This window comes from Lagenorhynchus albirostris, chromosome 6, assembly GCF_949774975.1.
Source record: "Lagenorhynchus albirostris chromosome 6, mLagAlb1.1, whole genome shotgun sequence".
In the NCBI taxonomy this organism is placed as follows: Eukaryota; Metazoa; Chordata; class Mammalia; order Artiodactyla; family Delphinidae; genus Lagenorhynchus; species Lagenorhynchus albirostris.
Genome location: NC_083100.1, coordinates 73,816,105 through 73,822,543, shown reverse-complemented (window position 1 = coordinate 73,822,543; position 6,439 = coordinate 73,816,105).

Here is a 6,439-nt window from a genome sequence, read left to right as displayed (position 1 = left end):
TTCTACTTCTGGTTTTCTTGCTATTTCCACCACATCTGCAGTTATCTCCTCCACAGAAGTTTTGAGCCCCTCAAAGTCACCCACAGGGGTTGGAATTAACTTCTTCCAAACTCCTGTTAAACTCCTGTTTGGCCTCTTCCCATGAATCACAAATGTTGTTAATGGCATCTAGAATGATGGCTCTTTTCTTGAGTTTACTTTGCCCAGGTCCATTAGAGGAATCACTATTTATGGCAGCTACAGCCTTACAAAATGAATTTCTTAAATGATAAGACTTAGAACTCAAAATTACTCCTTGATCCATGACGTTGTGTTAGCAGGCATGAATCTCATTGTACATCTCCACCAGGGCTCTTAGGTGACGAGGCACATTGTCAATAAGTAGTAATATTTTGAAAGGAATGTTTTTTTCTGGGCAGTAGGTCTTAACAGTGAGTTTAAAATATTAAGTAAACCATGTTGTAAACAGATGTGCTGTCATGCAAGCTTTGTTGTTCCATTGATAGAGAACAGGCAGAGTAGTTTAACGTAATTCTGAAGGGCTCTAGGATTTTCAGAATGGTGAATGAGCTTTGACTTCAACTTAAAGTCAGTAGCTGCATTAACCCCTAACAAGAGAGTCAGCCTGTCCTTTGAAGATTTGAAGCCAGGCATTGACGTCTCATCTCTAGCTATGAAAGTCCTAGATGGCATCTTCTTCCAATAAAAGACTGTTGGTCTACATGGAAAATCTGTTGGTTAGTGTAATCACCTTCATTAATCATCTTAGCTAGATTTTCTGAATAACTCGCTGCAGCTTCTACATCAGCACTTGCTACTTCACCTTGCACTTTGATGTTACAGTGACGGCTTCTTTCCTTAAACCTCATGAACCAACCTCTGTTAGCTTCAAACTTTTCCTCTATAACTTTCTCACCTCAGTCAGCCTCTATAGAATTGAAGAGAGTTAGGGCTTTTCTCCGGATTACGCTTTGCCTTAAGGGAATGCTGTGGCTGTTTGATCTTCTATCCAGACCCCTCAAACTTTCTCCGTATCAGCAATAAGGCCATTTCACTTTCTTATCCGTGTGTTCCCTGCAGTAGCACTTTTCACTTCCTTCAAGATTTTCTCGTTTGCATTCACAACTTGGCCAACTATTTGGCACAAGAGACCTAACTTTTGACCTATCTCAACTTTCAGCATGCCCTACTCACCAAGCTGTATCATTTCTAGCTTTTGATCTAAAGTGAAAGATGTGTGACTGTTCTTTTTGCTTGAACACTTAGAGGCCATTGTAGAGTTATTAACTGGCCTAATTTCAATATTGTGTCTCAGAGAGGGGGAGAGATGGGGGAACATTTGGTTGGCGGAGCAGTCAGAACACACATGACATTTATCAATTAAGTTTGCCGTCTTATATGGGCACAGCTTGTGGTGCCTCAAAACAACTACAATAGGAACATCAAAGATCACTGATCACAGATCACCATAACAAATATAATGATAATGAAAAAGTTTGAAATATTGCAAGAATTAGCAAAATTTGACACAGAGACCCAAAATGAGCAAATGCAGTTGGAAAAACGGTGCTGATATTGCTTGCTTAATGTGGGGTTGCCTTCAATTTGTAAAAAAAAAGATGCTTCAATGTGTTAAAAAAAAATTGCAATATCTGTGAAGCATAATAAAATAAAGCACAATTAAAAGGTATGCCTGTACCTAGAGGTGCAATTGCTAGATCATATGGTAAGGCTATGTTTAGCTTTGTAAAAAACTGTCAAACTGTCTTCCAAAGGGCTGTACTAGTTTGCATTCCCATCACCAACGAAGGAGCATTCCTGTTACTCCACATCCTTGCCAGCAATTTGTATTGTTAGTTATCTGGATCTTAGTCATCCTAATAGCCATCTAGTAGTATCTTGTTACTACTTGGGATTTAATTTGTAAACCCCAAGTGACAAATGATATTGAACTCTTTTAATGCACTTATTTGCCACCTACATATTATCTTCGGAGATGTGTTCACATCTTTTGAACATGCTTTAACTGGGTTGTTTGTATTCTTATTTTTGAATTTTAAAAGTTCTTTTTATATTTTGGATGCAAGTTCTTTTTCAAATATGTGTTTTGCAAATATTTTCTCCCAGTCTATGGTTTTTCTTTTGATTCTCTTAACAGTATCTTTCCCAAAGCAGAAGTTTTTAATTTTAATAAAGTTCAATGTATCAACTTTTTATTTCACAAATCATCCTTTTGGTGTATCTAAAAAATTTATCATGAAACCCAAGGACATCTAGATGTTTTCCTTTGTTATTGTCCAGAACTTTTATACTTTTATGTTCTACATCTAGGTCTATGATTCATTTTGAGTTAATTTCATGAAATGTGTAAAGTCTTGCATATGGATGTCCAATTGTTCAAGAACCATTTTTGAAAATACTGTCCTTTCTCCATTTAACTGCATTTACTTCTTTGTCAAAGATCAGTGACTATATTTGTGCAGGTCTATTTCTGGGCGCTCAAATCTGTTTCATTGATCTATATGTCTATTCTTTTGCCAAAACCATGCTGTCTTAATTATTGTAGATTTATAGGAAATCTAGAAATTGAGTATTGTGATTCCTCCAACTTTCTTCTCTTCCCCTTCCTTCTTATACTTCTTATTCTTCAGTATTACATTGGCTATTCTAGGTTTTCTACTTTTCCATGTAAATTTTAGAATTAGTTTCTCAATGATTGCAAAATATTGATTGGAATTTCAATGAATCTATAGATTAAGTTAGGAAGAATTAATATCTTAACACTACTGAGTCTTCCAATCCCTGAATACAGAATATCTATTTAGATTTTCTTGGATTTCTTTCATCAGAGTTTTAGAGTTTTCCACATATAAATTCTGTACATATTTTGTCAGGTTTATACCTAAGTGGTTCATTTTTTTTTTTTTGGGTACTATTGTAAACGGTATTGATTGTTGAATTTCAAATCCCAGTTGTTCATTTCTGGTATATAGGAAATCAGTTGACTTTTGTATAGTTATTTGTGTCCTGTGACCTTGCTATACTCACTTATTAGTTCTAGAATGTTTGTTGTTGTTGATTTGATGGGATTTTCCACATTGACAACCATACCATCTGAAAACAAAGTCAGTTTCATGTCTTCCTTCCTAATTTGTATGCTTTTTTATTTCCTTTCCTTGTCTTAGTGAACTAAGTAGGACTTTCAGTACAGTGGTAAATAGAAGTGGTGAGAGGACATCCTTAGTTTGTAACTAATCTTAGAGAAAAGGCATCCAGTTTCTCACATTATGATATTAGCTGTAGCTTTTTTGTAGATATTCTTTATCAAGTTGTGAGACTTATCCTTTATTCCTAAGATATACATTTTTTATATTCTTTCAAACTGTTTTATTTTCTCAAGTTCTAATAATTCTGCTATTTGTGGAATCACCTGACATTTGCTCATGGCTGATCATTTCCTTTTGTGCTTTGTAGTTTTGATTATGAAAGTTTTGTTTTGTTTTTCTGTGGAATTCCTGTCGTCTGCTCACAAAGATGCACCCACATAGAAGTGATGAAGTCTAGCATGTCAATCACTGAATTCACTTAAATACATTCAGATTCCCTGAGCAGAATTTGGAAGCAAGTTATTGGTTCACTCTTTAATATTCTTTTAAAATCTTCTATCATTTCATGCACTTGGGGGACAAAGTTGGGCGGTCAATAATAGACCTGGATACAGTTTCCTACTCAGCTTATCGGCTAGTTATACAATCTTGGCCAGTTTCTTCCATTTCAAAAGTCGTTAATCTTAACATTTCTCTCTATAAAAATTAAAAATGGTGACATTCACAATTTCTTTTTGCTCAAAGAAGTTTAGAGAAGACTCAATATCTGAAGTTATCAATCTGTGAACTCCTTGAATAGTGTTGTGAATAGATTCTAAGGTAGCCCCTGATCCCCACCTCCTGATGTTCATGCCTTTGTGTAAGCCCTGCTTTGTGAGTGTGGGTGGTTCCTGTGAATTGTGTCTGACAAACAATATGCCACAATTGATAGGATGTCACTCCTGTGATTATGTTCTATTATATGGCAAAGGTGCCGAGATGCCAGTCTGGTTACGTTGCATTATTTAGGACTCTGTCTTGCTTGCACTATCTCTTTCTCTCTGTTGCTGGGTTTTAATAAGCAAGCTGCAATGAAACCTACGGCCACAAGGAATGCTTCTGACAACAACCTGAGGGATTGTGGTAGGAAATCCTTCCCCAATAAAGCCTGCAGATGAGAACTCAGTCCTGGGTGACACCGTGATTGCTGCTTTGTGAGACACTGAGGAGACCCAGGTAAGCTTTGCCCATACTCCTGACCCACACTTTGAGATAATAAATATGTTTTAAGCCTCTATGTTTGCAGTAATTTGTCAAACAACAACAGAAAGCTAATACAAGTGCAAAGCTTCAATTAAGTAGGTAATGCCTCTTAAGAACCACAAAGAGGTAGGTGTTAAGAGGTCACCCAGATTTTTTTTAATCTTCTTTAAAAACAACCATTTCATTTAAAGTAAGTAAGTAAAGTGAGAGAGAGAGCAGAAAGTTCTGACACTGAAGAATAGCATTCTTTATTTCAAAAAGGTATCAAATTTTTATTTTATTGCCCATAGTTCTGTAAGGAAATGGATATAAAGCACCAATAATTTTGTGATCTGAAGGATAGTATAGTTGTTAAGTATTATTTACTGTGCTTAGATTGTATACATCCATAGATATTTATACTTTATGATTAGTCACACAAACTGTGTCCAAGTTTGATATTCAGTTCAAAGTGGGATTTTTAATACTGTTTGTATCATGCAACTAAGATATAAAAGAATTGAAAAGTAGAAAGTAATAAATAAAAGTTCATTTCAAAAAATATGGTTCCAACCTGTTTGACATGGTGGTGTTCCTTTTAGTCACATGACAGAGTAATTCCCAGTAGGCTTGCTTCAAATTTGGCTTATCAATCAATGCCATACTAGAAAAATACATTTTCATAACAAATTATCAATTAATAAGTTCACCAACATTACATATTTGACAACTTTGGGGTTAAAAAAAACTCTTCATTCTTTTCCCAGTAAATTATAGCAAAGTGAGTCCTGTGGTCATTGTGCACCAGAAAATTAGAGAAATGAAATCTTCTAAAGCCCCACTGAGGTCAGATTCAGTCTGAAAAGCTGTGCTATGAGAAATTTACCCACATTTCCACTAAACAAGAGTTTTCATACAACTTGTGAACACACAAAACATGACATACCCTTACTTCCTGTACTTCGGTTAAAAAGTGCTTAACTTTTTTTCCTGAACATATCTAATTCTTGACTCTAATTCTGCTCATCACAGACTACAGCAAAACATGCCATGTGCTTCTTCCCTGTACCATTTTGGGTTTGATATTTACTGTAAGAAAGTATTAAACTATATTTAACACTTAAAACCACTGAAAAGCAAATGACATATTGTCTGCTTTTCCAGATGAACTGTGGTAGTTCTTGAAACATTGTTCACATTGTAGAAGACTTTAAAGTCATCTTTCCTCAAATAAATGTGATATTTCTTTCCCCTTGACTTGGCGAAATAGGATTAACAGATAATACTGCATTCATGTAAACAGATCTTTAACGTGATAATTCTAGCCTACGATGAGAAATAAGCAGTATCAATCAAATCACAATTGATTTGCAAGCCCTTGTTGAAAATAAGTGTATTGCTAACCATGCAGTTATTAATGTGCTTATATCTGAAAACTTGCTTGTGGAAGCGAGAAGGAAGAGTCACCCTAAATATATGTTTGTTTTCCTATTTACCAAATAGGAATGTTTTTTTTTCCTATTTACAATATCCTTATTCATGCAATATCTACAATTGCGCATTTTAAATTTTCCTGGGATTGGGGCAGGAGGTAGTCCTGTGGTGATAACTACACAGACCCAGCAAAAGGGTAAGCAATATCTAGAGAGACTAAGCGGGTAGGCTAGAGCTGGGAAGAACTGGCTTCCAATATCAGCACTGCCACCGACCATGGGAACTTCTCCCAATACCTGCTTCCTTATCTGTATGCCTAACATCTCCCTACAGGGTTATTTCGAGGATGACATGGCAAGCATCTACAACCTATTAGGCATTCAGTAAATGACAGACAAGATTGCTGTTGTTCCTGTGAAAGCTCTGCTTTTCACATGAGTGATTCTCAAGCAGAGCCCACTGGATACTTCTGAATTCAGAGACTTAATAGGAAGCAGATCTCAATTAGAAATCTTTTTCTATTTTATTATTTATTTCTTACCCTACAAGCTTCCTTACCTTCACCTCTTTTTTTTTTTCCTCAAAATGACTCACTCTTTACTCAGTTTATTTAAGTGTTTAAGTGTATCAGTTGCGCTCAAAGTCAACTATCACACACACACACACACACACACACA